This window comes from Mandrillus leucophaeus, unplaced genomic scaffold, assembly GCF_000951045.1.
Source record: "Mandrillus leucophaeus isolate KB7577 unplaced genomic scaffold, Mleu.le_1.0 Scaffold77, whole genome shotgun sequence".
Classification (NCBI taxonomy): Eukaryota; Metazoa; Chordata; class Mammalia; order Primates; family Cercopithecidae; genus Mandrillus; species Mandrillus leucophaeus.
The window spans coordinates 3,819,532-3,836,846 of record NW_012108363.1 but is presented as its reverse complement, the minus strand read 5'-3'; positions in this window follow the sequence as shown (position 1 = coordinate 3,836,846).

Here is a 17,315-nt window from a genome sequence, read left to right as displayed (position 1 = left end):
TAAATAATTTTTAGTATAAGTGCATTTCATACAATATTTTGGACATACTTATGCTAAAAAACTACTCTTTGTTTATCTGAAATGGAAATTTAATTGGATATATTTTATCTGGCAATTCTATGTAGGGCTTTATAAGCTTGAAGCATTTTTTGACAAGTAAAGGATAACTTTTGCCAGCCTGGCCTGTTCTACAGCTATACTTTGAGGACTAGGGTTGCTCAGAAGTTACCGTGGAAGAAGCAGAAGGTTGACTCTCCACTGGGGACACAGAGGGGTGGTGAGCTCTGCTATCCCTAGTGAACCAAGTGCTTCACCCACGACGTGCCTCTTCGTTTGGAAGACATGTCAGATGAGAGCAGCAGGAATTCTCACATCCAGCCTGCTTCTTCCCTGACCTTACTAATTTAAGATGGTTTCCACAATTTTGTGGACATAACTGGGTAATCTAATAAAGGTAGATTAAATTACAGCTGAGTATTTTCAGAAAATCCGAACATGGGAAAAATGTATCTTGTTTCAAAAAACGATAAACCACCCCACACTTGTTTTGTTTTTCTTTCATCTGGGAACTGGGCAAACAGGAACTATCTTGAGTTATTATAAGTGAAAGTCCGTGCAGTTGTGTTGGTTTCTCTAACCAAAAAAAAGAGGAAGAAAAGAAAGAAAAGAAAACATTTAAAAAGACAACCTTTAAATCCATAAAATTGTTTTTTTTTTTTCTCATACCAAAAATGTAAGGGACCTGAACTACAACTTTAGAAATAGATATTTCATTTTTTAGAAAGCACCAATGTTTCATCAACACACACACACACACACACACACTTCTAACCAATGTTTCAACACACACACACACACACACTTCTAACCAATGTTTCAACACACACAGACACACACACACATTTCTAAGGGCTTTTCCAGTAAAAAAAATGCCAGCTACCAAATCACTTAGGTAATTCTGTGAGCAGAAAAAAAAAAAACATGGATTTGAACCAAATGAAATATTGTTCCTATTCAGGTTCAGCTGGCAGCATATTTAAATACAGAGATTTTGATCTGGTTCAATAGGTTTAGAAAATTAGCGTGGTGAACTCTAGGTTTTAGTTCACATTGGAGGTTGAGTCCCAAGAGAGAAAATGATGGTCTTTTCTAACTTGCATCTTTAAACAAGCTTTGTTTAAAGTGTCCCTTTACTTACTTTTTGTTCAGCAATATTAGCTTGGCCTGGTGGTCTCACAAATAACAGCACATCTCCAGTGAGGCAGAGTTTGTTTGCTTAAAACTTGTGGGTGTTTCTTGGGCATTTTCTCATGAGCAGAGTGTGATAGACAGGACCCATGTGGAGTCGCGCAGGCCAGGGTTGACCAGAAGACCATTGGCAGTGCGGTCTCATTCTCTTTCGGATTCCCTCCAAGAATTGTGTTTCCTTCTTGCCTCAGCAAATGGATTTGGAGCTTCCCAGAACCCAGAAGGTTCAAAATGAGATGCTCAGTGCTCCAGAAAATGCAAGATGCTTTCCTTAACTCAGACTAATGCAAATTCTTAATCTATTGGCTGATGCTGACCTTTCCATGTTTTAGGAATAAAGTATCTGAAAACAAAATGAGAATATGTACAAAAAAGCAACAACAAAAAACTTTAGGGAGTAGAAAATATCCAAGAGAACAAACTGTTTTAAGCACTGTAGAACTCTTCAGAAACACCTATATATTCAGCGTACAATTACAAATAATTCATAGGTGGTTTTTGAAATGTTTTATTTTATTTTAAGTTCCAGGATACATGTGCAGGACGTGTAGGTTTGTTACATAGGTAAACGTGTGCCATGGTGGTTTGCTGCACCTATCAACCCATCACCTAGGTGTTAAGCCTCACATGCATTAGCTATTAGCTGTTTATTTTTAAAGTTTAAAAAAATGTTTTTAATAGGTAAACCCTCTCCCACCACCACCACTCCACAAATATACCCCGCACATCCAAAATGTATTTATAAAGCAGGAGGGGTGTCTATCCTGGTTTGATCATTCACTCAGCCTAATATCCTAAAATTGCACAGACCTTTAAATTCAGCCGTGTAGGAACTTCAAGCTCTGCATGGCTACAGTTCCTTGAATTTGCAGTTGAGTGAACTGAAATTCAGAAAAGTGAGGTAAAGCGACTCATCCAAGGTCACATGGTTCATGATTTATGAAGGCAGAATCAAAGCTTAAATCTCCTGTTCTTGAATCAGAGCATAAAAGGAATCAAAGCTCATAACAGTGTTCCTGAAGCCTCACAACAGTGCAAATCATACCAGGACAACTGACCTTTAGCCATCCTCCAGTCCTTACTAGGCCAGAAAGAGAACCTGGATGTTCTGGAAAGATGTTGAGTAATCCCAGGATTGGAACAAAAGCATTTTCTGCTTGACCCTTAATATTTTTAATACTCTGAAATACTCTTAACATTCTGAAACAACTCAATTTCTCCAAGTATTTATAGCTGTTTTGCATTGTGTGGGGGAGCCCTTACAATCTAGGTACCCCACTTTTCCGTATCAATCAGAAGGGTCTTCGTTAACACAAGCTTAAGCTATGGGATTTTCTAAGCTTTCCTACGAGAGTCCTGCACACCTGAAACTTGCTTTTCATTACAGTTTGGGGGTCTTGACATTTAGGACACCACTGTCTATTAAGCATCACTGGATGATTAATCAATATTTTGCCATCTCCCTAATTCTATGAGGAGAACATCATTGTTCAGCTTCCAGTCTTTCTTTTTGCCAACAACAGCAAACCCTGACTCTAGGTTGACAAAGAAGAGAAAATTTGTAAACATCCTGGGATTAATTACTACTGGGATCTGTCTGCCCATCCACGCTAATAAAGTATGAGACTTCCCTCTATTCATCATCTTTATTTCCTCTGAGACATCAGAAAACAGCCCTCCCTAACAAAATGGAATGAATCTGATTAATGCAGGAGCTCAGCAGCCCGAATCCTTCATCACACCATCAGAAACAAAAAGGGAGGGGGGCATCCAATACAAAGTGCCTGCATAACCTTTTGTCTCTCATAGCCCACTGTCACCAGCCAGATTAGCATCCGAGGCAGGGAGTGTAAAGGCCTGACATTCAGCTCTGTGTTTTAGCCGAAACTAATTTCCTTTCCAGCATTCGAGGCCTTGGCCACTGCGCCTTCCTGGCAGGTCTAGTTCTTTTGCCAAGGAACGAATGTCAAGGGCTTTCTTGTCTTGGAAAGGAATGCGCTGTTTCACTGGCCTGCAGTAGGTTGCAGGGGACCCAAACACCAGGTCAGAGCCCCGTATGTGCTGGCTGTGGACTAGCAGCAGTGCAGGCTGACCAGAACAATGCCCATGGTCTTGACACAGTGCCCCCTTGAGCAGGTCTTCACATTCTTTTGAAAGAGAAGAGGACAGCAGGGTTAAGAGAACAGATTCTTGAGAAAGGAGAAAGACTGGAGTCAGCAAAAATAAGTCATAAAATCTGGTAAACATTAGGTCCCTAAGGACCTAAAATGGCCTTTAAGCCCCTGCGTGGTTGATCTGTGTCCTTTCCCCGCTTCCTCTCCTTTCACATATCCTAACATCCTGTGCCCCAAACACACTGGCCTTATTTCAGAGCCAAACTCCATCCTTCCACAGGACTTTTGCACAGGGCTGTCCTCACCTCTTCAGCATCACCCATCCCACTGCTACCCCCCTCCCCTTTATCTAGATAACTCCACCAAACTCTCAGGTCTTAGTTCAAAGATCAGTTACTCAGGCTGTCTTCCCTGAACTTTTAAGCTAGGTCAGGCCCCCCTGGGTAGCAATTCAGAACACCTGCTTCCATTGGGATTTTACGTTTATTTGTGGGGTCATTTGAATCATGTCCGTTCCTTTCACAAGACAGTAGTCTCCATGAAGCTAATTCTTACATCTTGTTTCCATGGTATCTGCAGCACCCAGCACTCTTCATGGCATGGAGGAGACATGACTATGCAGGAATCATGAACAGCATTTTTACCAAGAAGAAAACTAAACCCTAGAGACTTTAAGCACTTAACCCAAGGTTATGCAGCTAGTAAATGCTAGACCAGAAGTCTACTTGGCTTCTAATACAACGTTTTTGTAATGCTTATAACCAGGTAGCCCAGGGGACCTGGGTTTAAATCTTGACTCCTCCATTTCGTTGCTGTGTATATTTGGCCAAGTTACATAACTTCTCTTAGCCTCATTTTCCTCTTTTACAAAATAAGATTAATAACATACCCTCATTGGCCAGGTGTGATGGCTCACACTCGTAATCCCAGCACCTTGGGAGACCAAGACAGGCAGATCATTTGAGGCCAGGAGTTCAAGACCAGCCTGGCCAACATGGAGAAACCCTGTTTCCACTAAAAATACAAAAATTAGCTGGGCGTGGTGGTGCACACCTGTAATCTCAGCTACTCGGGAGGCTGAGTCACAAGAATCACTTGAACCCGGGAGGCGGAGGTTATAGTGAGCCAAGGTCACGCCACTGCACTCCAGCCTGGGTGACAGAGCAAGACTCTGTCTCAAATTTAAAAAAAAAAAAAAAAAAAAGGAAAAAAAGAAAAACAAACCATCATAAATTGACAAATGGGATAATATATATAACTAATATAATAATTATCAGCTATTATTATTCCAAGAGTGTGCAAAAACTCAGATTTTATTAATTAAGAATTTATGATAATTCAGATAAGAACTTGACTGGTGTTAACTTTTTCAAAATCTATGAAGAACTTCAAGCTCATAAGAGTGGTTCAGAACTTATTAGAGGGAAAGAGGGACAGAAGAGAAGAAAGATTGAGAATGCAAATGAAAGGTTAACATTTTGGAAAGAGTATGTTTAAACTGCTTAAGAGGACAAATTGTTTTTAAAATGTCAAATTAGGCATTTTTAGAAGCATTTATTTACAGACAATTCTGTTATGATAATTACAAATAGTTATCATTCTCTATGCATCAAAATAGGTTCCCTAAGGATTTCTACAGTACAGTTATTTATTAGCCTACTTCCAATTAGTATTCATGCTTAAAGGTAAGAAAACTGCATACCCCTTCAAACATTTTATATTATAATTGATCTCAGTGGTTCCAGCAAGCCTGTCTCTCCCAACTTCGATGCTGCCATTCCTTTGCTGTCTTGCACAGAGTAAGCTCCTTCCTGTCTCCAAACCTTTGCACTTGCTCTTCCCCCCACCAGGAGCACCTCCCCCTAAATCTTCACAGGGTATGTTTCTTCCTGTCACTCAAGAGCTAGGACAGGTTTGTTCCTCAGTGAGCACTTTTCTAAGAGGGCCCTCTCCTACTCACTCTACTTGGTTTGGTTTAAATTATTTCACAGCTCCAACTTTTGTTGAAAATTACCCTGGATCCGTGTGGGTTTCTTTAATGTCCGACTCTGCCCTCTAGGCTGAGGGCTTCCTGAGCAAAGTGGTTTCTCCTGTTATGTCCCACTGCCTGGAAGAAGGTCTGGCACATAGTGAGGGCTTAGGAATTATTAATTGAATGGGTGATATGTACAGTTTCTACACCAATTTGAGTGGATTAGGAAAAGCTGATTCGAGAGCTAATGCTGATAGATCCAAATAAATAAACAGAAAGCCCTTTAACCTCTTCAGCGTACGAGTTCTTTCATTCAGAAATAGTGTACAATTTGGCATTTTTACAGAAAATCAGCTGCCATACCAGCAAACATTGTGTAGTCAGGGAGATGGGAACTGTTTAAAGGGTGGTTAAGATTGACTGATGTTTTAATGAAACAATCGACAATAAACCTCACCTTTCTCTCTCTCCCTACCCCACCCACACAGCTCCACCACCCTTTATGAAAGCTTTAACTTAGAAACACTTGGGACCAATTGCTTTGTTTTGTGAAATTAATATGAGCTGGAAGAAAGCAGTAATGGTGTCGTTATATGGTAGCGCAAATTCTAAGCTCAATAAACATTACATCCGTCATCCTGGAAAGCTAATATAAACAGTGTGTTGTCATTGATTAATTTATTTAAGAATCTCCATCTGATTCATTCTCAGAGGAGCACTATGGAAAGTTCATTATTTGATGATGAACGTGTTGATGCTGCCTTGCACTAATGAGAAAAGTTACTCACCCGCAAAGATGACATGTCTTCTTCAAGGAAATTGAGGGGGGCCAGTTGGGCCAGGTGGGAAAGGAAAATCCTAATTCTTCCTGTTCTCTCCACCTGTCTACCTTCCCACTCCCTTGCCCTCGATTTTTCCCTTCCTGCTTTCAAATTTTCTTTCCCCTTTCATCTCTACCTCTTCCTTTCCACCCTTCAAAACCATCTCTTAGTTACTGCCTCTGTGCTCAGGTCTAGATTTGGAGAGTAGCTGAAAAAGAAGAAGATATTTCTGATACTAAAAATGACACAAATAAGTGAAGGCTCCCAACCCCAGGTACCTATAGAGACTGGGCAGATAATTTAAGCAAGTGAAGCAGGCTGAATGTGACAATAGAGGGTGGTGGGGACTGTGGCGACCTTGAGAGGACATGTGCCTCCTCTAGAGGGAGGCACTGCCACCCGGCTCCATTCCATGTTGCCATGAAAAAATGTTAACCTTGCATGACCAGATCTTTCAAGCTGGAAACCTGAGTTTTTATGGGAATTTTTCCAAATTTTGTAACCCTCTGTGAGCCCCCAGATTAGTATTTGACTGGATTCGGCCCACAGGCTGCCACTTGCAGCCCCTGGTGTTAATTATTCCTGGCTCAGAGTCTCTCTCCATGGCTCACTCACTCCACCTCCTGAGTACTCATCTTCCCTTCTTACCCCCATTTCCCCTCGTGCCCCAGCTCTACTCCTTTTTAGAAAATTTTACTTTCTCTCTTTCATTCTCTCTGTGCCCTGTGTCTCTTCTCCTTCCATTGCCTCCGATGTTTTCAGAGTCGTATCCCCTTTCAAGGCTTGCTCAGACATCAGTAACACAGCGTTAGTGGAGAGGAGAAGCAAAGTGGAGCTAGAAGCATTAGGACCAATTTACCAGGCTGGGGAGGTGTGGGGTGGAGTAGGAAGGATGGGGAGAAAAGAATTAGCTTGGCCAGAGCCCCGGGCCCTTTCAAAGACCCATCTTAGAAAAATGTAGAGAACAACAAGGAGAGCTACAAGACACTGCTAAAAGAAATCACAAATGACACAAAGAAATAGAAAAACGTTCCATGCTCATGGATTGGAAGAATCAATATTATTAAAATGGCCATACTGCCCAAAGCAATCTATAGATTCAATGCTATTCCTATCAAACTACCAGCATCATTTTTCTCAGAACTAGAAAAAACTATTCTAAAATTCTAAACTATTCTAAAATTCATATGGAATCAAAAAAGAGCCTGACTATCCAAAGCAATCCTAAACAAAAAGAATAAAACTGGAGGCATCACATTACCCAACTTCAAACTATAGGCTACAGTAACCAAAACAGCATGGTACTGGTATAAAAACAGACACATAGACCAATGGAACAGAAGAGAGAACCAAGAAATAAAGCTCCATACCTACAGCCATCTGATCTTTGGCAAAGGTGACAAAAATAACCAGTGAGGAAAGGACTCCCTGTTTAATAAAGAGTGCTGGGATAGCTGTCTAGCCATATGCAGAAGAACAAAACTGGACCCCTACTTTTCACCATATACAAAAGTTAACTCAAGATGGCTCAAGGATTTAACTGTAAGACCTCAAACTAAGAATCCTAGAGGAAAACCTGTGAACATCATTCTGGATATAGACCTTGGAAAAGAATTTATTACTAAGTCCTCAAAAGCAACTGTAACAAAAACAAAAATTGACAAGTAGGACCTAATTAAACTATGGAGTTTCTGCACATGAAAAGACACTATCAACAGAGTAAACAGACAACCTACAGAATGGGAGAAAATATTCATAAGCTATGCGTCTGAAAAAGATCTAATATCCAGAATCTATAAGGAACTTAAACAACTGAACAAGCAAAAACAAAAAACCTCATTAAAAAATGGGCAAAAGACATTAACAGATACTTCTCAAAAGAGGACATAAATGGCCAATAAACATATGAAAAAATGCTCCACATCACTTATCGTCAGAGAAATGCAAATCAAAACCAATGAGATACCATCTTACACCAGTCAGAATGGCTATTGTTAAAAAGTCAAAAAACAAAAAAACAAATGCTGACAAGGCTGCAGAGAAAAGGCAACACTTATATACTGGTGGTGAGAATGTAAACTGCGGAGTCCTAATTAGGGAAAAGAAGTCAGGCTGATGGGAACAGAGGAAAACACAAAGAAAAACCAGATAAGCTCCAAGTCTGCCTTTCTTCATGGTCCAGGACACATAGCCCTCCTGCACAAATTACTCACAATCTTCCTGCACCCAGCTATCATCAGACCTTTAGCTAATACAAAAAATTGCGAGTTAGTTCACTGCAACCTTGGTGTTATTGATACCGCACAAGCCCTCTTCAGCACACAGCACAGCACCGCTCTATTAAATCTCCAGCAAACTTTTGTTTCTTTGCAGTCAGCCCCTCTTCTGCTGATTCTGCCCATTGCCCCTTGCAACATATTTTCATACTCTCTAATAAGGTTGCCTTTCTTTAGCTACAACCGTCTTGGTAATTTCTTTTACCCCTGTGCTACCGGCCCAGATAGTCACTGCTCACCTGTGATATAAACTAGTTTAACCACCGTGGAAAGCAGTTTGGGGATTTCTCAAATAATTTAAAACAGAACTGCCATTCAACCCCACAACCCCATTACTGGTATATATGTCCAAAAGAAAACAAATCATTCTATCAAAAAGACACATGCACTTACATGCTCATCACAGCACTATGCACTATGCACAAAGACACGGAATCAGCCTAGGTGCCCATCACTGGTGGACTGGATACGGAGAATGTGGTACATATACACCATGGACTACTACACAGCCATAAAGAAGAAAGAAATTATGTTCTTTGCAGCAACATGGATGCAGCCGGAGGCCATTATCCTAAGCAAATTAATGCAGGAACAGAAAACCAAATGCCATATGTTCTCACTTACACATGGGAGCAAAACATTAAATACTCATGGACATAACTACGGGAACAATAGAAATTGGGTACTCCTAGGGGAAGGAGGTAAGGAGGTGAGTGAGGGTTGAAAAACTGTTGGGTACTGTGCTTAGTATCTGGGTGACGGGATTATTCATAATCCAAACCTCACCGTCAGCCAAAATACCCAGGCAACAAACCTGCGCATGTACCCCCTGAATCTAGAATAAAAGTTGGAAAAAATTTAATTTAATTACAGTTGTACACACACACACAAATAAATAATAAAATACCTAGATTCTGTGATATCACACTCTCCTCGTATACCTGTTTTCTGGTACTCTTTAGTTTCCTTCACCAGTACTGTTTTCTGCCAGGCCCTTAAAGATTGATGTTCCTCTTGGTTCTGTTCTTGAGCGTGTTCTCTCCATACACTCCCATACACTCCCTCTGCTCTCTCAACCCCTCGTGTAGCTGCAACACTCACCTCTATGTTGGCTCTCAAGTTAGTGCCTCCATACTAAATCTGTCTGTTGATCTTGAGAGCCACCACTCTCTCTTGTCTGAATGTCTGAAACAATTTCCTTGCTTCCATCTTTTCTCCAAAACTTGACTCCATCATCTTGCACTGTAGCCAGAGTGATCATTTTAAAATGCAGCTCTTGCCACGTTACTACGTCTTGTAATGACTTTCCATTGTTCTCATGATAAACATAAACTTTTTGACAGATCTTAAGAATCCTTCATGGTCATGTCCCTATAAAGCCTTCCATCCTTACTTTATTCCACTTCCCCTCTTCCATGAAATATGGTAGCTTGATTGCTTATACCAGTGCCTCCAGAAAAAAAATGCCCTGAACGCATTCATCAATGTTGCATAATGTCGAAATGTTGCTAAAAAGTAAAAGTATCTGGCTTCAAAAATAAAATTAAAATTTTTAGAAAACAAAAATATAGAGAACAAACATCAAGGCAAGAACGTAGGAGTGGCCAGCACCCCTCTCCCTCCCCATCCTGTACTCTTCTCTGATTTTCCTCCCAGCTTCTCCCTTGCTGGTTCTCTAGTTCTATGATAGCACTGTCTGAAGGTTCCAGAGGGCTTTCCACATCCTTGGGAACAGGTAAACAACCAAGGGAAAAGGATCTCTAATGCCTTCTAAAGCAAAATTCTGGACTAAGCTTGTGAGGCCAGAAGCATCTACCAGCCCACATCCTGTCCTGTGAGGAGACTGTCTGCCAGCTGGGTCACCATCCCAGATGGTGACTTGCGATGGTGTCACAGTCCGGATGGTGACAGCCACAGCTTGGTCTCCACATCCTAAGGCACTACTTATTGGCCCACCTTCTGAGAGTGAAGAAACAGGCCCCAATAATGCAGAAGGCACAGTCTCTAGGGGAGGACTCTAAGTGCTTTACATGTATCATGGCATTTAATTCCAACAACGATTCTATGAGGTAGGAACTACTATGGCTTCCATTTTACAGAGGGGGAAACCAAGGCACAGAAAGATTATGTACTCAAGGTCACAAATACACTCTTCCCAAGATTACTGTGGAAACAAACTGGGATTCTTCATGCATTACATTAATAAGATACAAAGAACCAAAGAAAGGTTGTTTCTTTTTTTTCCTCATTTTAAGCTAATTTGCACAAATCTATTAGCAGCAGATAACATATTAATATATTACCTTCCCAAGGGACTCATTAACCCAATAAATATTGATTGAGCATCTACTATTGCACCCTAGATAGGGATGCAGAGACAAGGTTCTAGAACCTCCATGACTCAGAAGGCCTCCCCTTCCTACAATGTGGCCCTGGACTAACTGCACCACCTGGCTTTGTCTTTAAGCTAAGGTATACCTTCCAGACAGCACCTAGTGCAGTAGGAAGGGCCTGCCCTGATAGGGCCCTCTATTCTTTGCAGGACTGTGCTGCAGCTCTCTGCCTAGTCTTTTATCTGCCTCTTGAGTCAATGATAAATTCTCAGGTCCTTATTCCACTCAACACCACCTTTGCTGTCTTTGCCTGCCCTGCATCAAGCTTTTTCTTCCCCACCCTCCCTTTCTTCTCTCATTCTAATTCCTGGACTCCAGAGCCAAGTCCACAATCAGTCACTTTGACAGGATCGTAAGTGGGCAAGTCCCAGGAAAGTCCCTGGATGGTCCTACTTTCCTTTCCCTTTTCATGGGGCAATCCTTTTCTTTGACTTTTTAGGGGCATTTCAGGGGCATCCAGAAAGATCGAGTGATGTAGTGATGTACTGAGTGTAGCATGATGGTACATATGGGGAGATACTGGGATTCAGGCCAGTTCGTGCTTGTCAGCTTAGAAAGGGACTCCTCTTTGGGAGTTGGGCGCATTTTCTTCATGTGTGAACTGAGAAGGTCGGTCAAGACGTTCCCTGACCATTGTCACCATCATGTTCAAATGATCTTCTTAGATGCTCAGACAGACCAAAGGGGAGTAGGGTGCTCTGGGCAAAACCAGAGTTTCTCACAAGCAGGGTGGGCACCCCCCTCTATGGTACAATTCCAGGGGTGAAAAGACCGCCCACCTTTCCCCCTGAAGCTCCTACCTTCTCTGCTACCAAAAGCTGTCCTGTGATATCATTTTGGGAAATAAAATCAATTTTATTTTATCATTTTGGGAAATAAAATCAATTTAAAATGCAATATCATTACAGAACCTTAACTTTAAGAATCCTTAGCTCATAAGGACAATTCACCTTGAGTTTGCATAAGAAAATGTTCACCATGATGTGAAGCTGGCAGTTGCCAGGGATCATAAATAAGATAGGACTTTGGGGAATATCAGTGAGAAAACTTTAGCTTAGAAACAGTGTTTGCCTTTTTCACTGCTATATACCTGTTGTATCCATGGCCGTCTTCGGTCTTAAGCCCATCCACTTTATTTACAAACAAATGAAAAACAAGACTCCGCATTGGATGAAGGAAGGCAGAGAGAAGTTCTGGGAAGGACCTTTGCTTTTTGGCAGAGGGGGAACAGAACCTACCCATGAGGGCAGGACTCTGATCTAAGTGCCCATGTAAAACTTATGAAAAGTAAAACCCACTTCCTTCTTGTTAGGGGTTTATGATAAAGTAACTGCATGCAAATAACAGAAAAGCAAGACTGAACACGCAATGCATTTCTAAAGCGATATGAAGGACATACATGGCAGAGGCAGAGTTTAATTTTGGCAACAATAAAGTAAGAGAAAGAATTGAAAATACTCCTGGAAAAGGTAGATTTTAAAGGGTGGATCAACAAGTGAAGATGGCATTCCTGGTGGAGAACCAGGCACAAGTGAGGGCACGGAGGTGGAGACCAGCATGCCATCTTGTCTGGTCCAGCAGTTGAAATGTGTTGTCAGGCAAGGTGGGAAGTGGAGACTAGAGAATTAAATCAAGTCTTGATGGTGGGGGGCCTGGACTGTCGGGTCAAGGCTGTGGGATTTTATCCTGAAGACCACAACTGATGTGTGAGAGGGAGGGGAGCATCATGCTTAAGAGTGTGGTCTGTCTGGCACCATGCAGCTGCCCTTGCTTCCAAAATAACATCATTTACTTAATGTCTGTGAGCCACAGTCTCCTCATCTATAAAAGGTAGATGATCCTAGTCTTATTTTACATACTCTTGGTGAAGATTCAATAAAGCAATGCACACAAATGCTTGCACAGGGTTGGCCACACATTAAGCATTTACTAAATGCTCGTTTTTAACTTTAAAGGTTCTGACATGGGAAGTGATAAGATCAAGTCTTGTCTCAGGATGCCATTGAAAGTAATGGCAAAAACCACATGCCATAAACCTGCATGCCAAAACAATTAGGTTGGTGCAAAGTAATTGAGGTTTTGCCATCAAAAGTCATGGAAAAAACTGCAATTACTTTTGCACCAACCTAATTGTTTTGGCATGTGGGAGAGGCTGATCTAGATTTTGGGAACAGCCAAGGAGAAGCATGCGACAAATCTGTAACTGTGGTATCCCTCCTGGGCCCAATTTGTCCCAAGGAGAAGCATGGGACAAATTGGGCCCAGGAGGGATACCACAGTGGAGAGTCCTGGGAACAGGCAGTCAAGGAGAGAATAGTTTGCTTTGCTTCTCTTAGAGGAAGCAGCTTCTCTTCTTGAGGGAGGGTAGAAAGAACCTCAGAGGGTCCAGAGTATCACTCAGGAGCTACTCAGTCACAGGGGCAAGGATAAAAGCAACAGCTTGGACAAAGTCCTGGAGGCAGGATGGGATGTGTGGAATAGCCACATCAATACAAATACAATTGCTGAACACCAGTGCAGTATCCTGGTACCAACACTAAAGGTGTCCAAAGGGTGAGATTGGCACCCTATGTACTGTACTTGTCTCATTTATACCAAAGCCTGCAATGTCCTCCTTGGCTCCTCTGTTTGTACAGATTCTACTTCTCCCTGCTTAAGTCACACGTCCTCCTTGAGACCTTTCCCAACAACTCTAGCCTATACTGAGCTCTCCCTTCTCTGAACTCCAGAAGTGCTTGAGACAGACTCACTCTGTTCAGCAGCTAGTTGTTCTTTCAACTACAAAACAGGAGAATAAGTACATAGAGGTTTCTCATGTACGTTAAATGAAACAATCCTTGTAATGCACTCAGCATAGTACCTGCTGCCTCATCAGTGCACAATAAACATTGACACTTCTGCTGTTGCTCCTCCTTCTGCTTCACACTGATATTATTATGATGTCCTAAACACATATGGTAGATGACATCCTTGGGAACAACACACTCTGGGAGACAGGGGTGCGTGGGCCGTAGCTGTTATGCCCACTCTTTCTCTCCCACTCAGGAAAACATTCTAGAGAACCAAGTGAATGAACATGACGTTCTTATTGCGATAACCTTGAATCCACTCTAATTCATGTTTGTTTTTTAAATCATCTGTCAATATTGGTACTTTAGCTTCATGAGTCACAAATTCTTTGTGGTACAACTCATAATATATTGTGACTCACCAATGTGCCGTGGCCATGAAGGTAAGAACTTCTGCTTGAAGTATTAACCTATGTTAGTCCAGCCTTCCTGGCTAGACTGCACACTCAATGAGAACAGGGATCCTAGTTGCGACCCTGTTCCCCATCATGGGTACACAGCACAGTGCTTGGCAGCTAAGCTCTTGATTGTCATGTGCTGTTGTACTGATACCTAACAGCACTTTTAGAAAGGTATTGGTTGCTCAAAGCCAGTACTTTCAGAGTTATATTTAATTCTGCCCAATTCCTGTGAAAATCTCTGTGAATGGAGAACATTTCATCAGGACTTTTCTGTACATTCATCAGAACTTTTTGGGGTGCAGGTGACAGAAACCTAATTGAAACTTCCCTCAGCAAAAAAGGCATAAATTGTTTCATATAACCGAAAAGTTAAATCCAGGTAAGGCTGAATCCAGATGCTCAAATCATACAGTGTAAATGTGTTTCTCTCAGTTCCTCAACTCTGCTTTTCTTCTGAACTGTATTTTCTAGCATGTTCTACGCTGCTTGTGGGAAAGGTAAGACACCAATGGCTCCAGGCTCATATTTCATCAGTTTGACAACAGCCAGCAAAATCCTGTCACTTTCCTAATCACTTCAGCAGAATCCCAGAGCTGACACTCACGAATGCAGAATGGGTCACATGTCTATAACTGAAAACTTCCTGTGACTTAGTTTGACCAGATATAAATCACATGCTCAGCTTAGGGCTGGGGTAGAACACATACTATCTAAAACAACAGGTTTGGTAGTTCAGCAAGGATGATTTCCCAAAAGATAATCTTGATGCAGTTCCTAGAGGTAGAAAAAATGGATGCTGGGCAGACAAATATTTTCAACATTTGGTAAGCCTGGGTGAGGCATAATGGTTATGTGTAGAAGCAAGAACAACCGTTTCCATGTCAACTGCTGTCCCCATGGTGAGAAAGACACTGACCCATTGCATCATCTGTGGACAAAGGGTGGCCTTTGCAGACAGCTCTGCGCCTTGACTTTGGTGCCAGCATTGCAGAGCTGCAGTTCCAAGGCCCTCGCAAACAGAGACTGATCCCATCAGAATGAAGAGAAGTTGATGGCATCTGCTGAGCTTCAGAGAGAAGGGCTTTGCATGTGAATGAGCCTGGTTTACATAACCAAATGGGGGGACATCTGGAAACAGCTGCTAGCCAGTTAGCAAGAAGGTGAACACACATTGCCCTGGTGTGATTAGTCTGTCTCAAGAATAGACTTCTCATGGGGCCCTAAAGAAGACAGTAACTTCTTACCCAATCCCACCTCCATGCCTGGCTTTCTCTTGTTCATTGCTTTCCATTCTCTGTAAACTAGAGTTGACCCTGGCCAAGATTACCACTGTCTATGACTATGGAGAAATGTGCAAGGTGAAGTTTTTCTTGGCCAGTGTGCTCTTTAAGAGAAAAAGTTACGATGACTGAAAGACAAGTCTTACTATGCAGACACCTTTTGTCTACATAGACATGAAAGGTGTCTACATGGAAGACTTATGGGTTTTTCTGCTAGAGAACTGGACTGAGTGGTCCTAATGGATGTTGCTGATATTTTGCAATAATCCATTAACAGTGATTGGTGGGCAGAACAAGAACCACTAAATTTTAGGATAACAAAGCAAGAAATGACCCTAACAATCATTATGACTCTGTAAGATTTATGAGTTCATCAGCTGAATCTGTCCTGTTCAGTGCTACATTCCCAGTGCCCAGCACTCTGGCATTCTGGCACTCCATCTAGCACTCTGGGAATTCCACCATACCTCTTTACTATGTTCATAGCAGACATCACTAATCAATCACCATGCTTTTTCCCACTGATGGGGGGTATGTCCTCAGAATCATTTTTCAGCATGGAATTCCAAGGATCTAATGCCAGTCAATGAATAGTGACACATAAACCAAAACTGATTTTTCATTCCTGATTAATGGCTTCTCAAAAGTTTGTAGGGTCTTAAGGACAGACAATTTTTTTTTCAACCATATAGCTTCCATTTGGGAGAAGCCAGAAACATAAGCAGTTTTCTTGGTCATATTGAATGTTGGCTTCTTCAGGCTTTAAAGTTTGTACAGAACGAGTTCGTTTTATACCTGTAGCATCACTTCTCAGAAGAAATTCAAAAATCAGATGTTGTACGGCATAAATTAAATTGTAGAAGCTGTATATGCTTTCCCTTGAATATTAACTCCTTAGTAAACTGTAGGATAATAATTAGCATGTGTAAACCAGTCTATTTCAGAGAAAGGTTGGAGATTTAGGTGCTAAAGAACATTCCCAGGAGTTCTTTTCCCTTCTTTGGTGCTGGCCATTTAGTATTTCAAGTGGTGGAGAAATGGCACTCAGAAAGAAGTGCTCACTCAGGGAGCACGCTCACTCAGGCAGCACACTCCCTCCCTTTGAGATTTCAGCCTAAGTGGCATTAGGAAGTAGTCAGTCATGGACAATGTGGGCTCCTGCAAATAACTCTACAAGTTAAATTGACTTTGTATGTAACAGGAACATGCCACTGGAAGACATTTATTCAAATAACCCATTGTGCACAGTCGTGGATGCAGCCAGAAAGATCTTTAGCAGGCTTGTCAAATTACTGTAGTAACAGGAGTGAGAAAGGGGCTGGATAACTTATATAATTGAAGCTGTCAGATGATCAAAAACTCTTTTGTTGAATTGGACTAATAGGCTCCTGAGCAGCATCAGTCCTAGTGAACAAGGAGTACTACTACATATACTAGCAATAAGGTAGTGCTTCTAATATCTGACCATTAAATTCAAAAGAAGAGAAAGGAAAGAGCCATTTCAAGGCAGGTTGACTTAAAGGCTATTATGCAAATTCCACAGACATATAAATAAAACCTACTAATCCAGAGGCTCTCTAAGCATCATTGGGCTTTAAGGGACAATCAGTCATTCCCTGCTAGAAAGAGGCAAAAACACCTAATGTCAGTCTTTGTTCTTGGGTGTTTTTAGAATGATCTGGAGACTGAGCATCAGTCAGCAGCAGGGCTCAGTAGCAAGTTTCTGACTTGAATCAGCGGTTGGGCTTTGTGCATTTCTAACCATCAGACAGAACTCACCTTTACATCTGTATTAGCAACTGATGCAATTGTGTTTATGCTAGAAAGGAGCAATTTAGGAGTAGATTTCAAGACTTTGAGAGAAAATTAGCCTCTGAACTCAGCCTCTTTAGAATGAGTGGTCCTACCCAGCTTATGAGGAATGGATGTGAGTGGGCTAATCATGAAAGACTAGTTTTTAA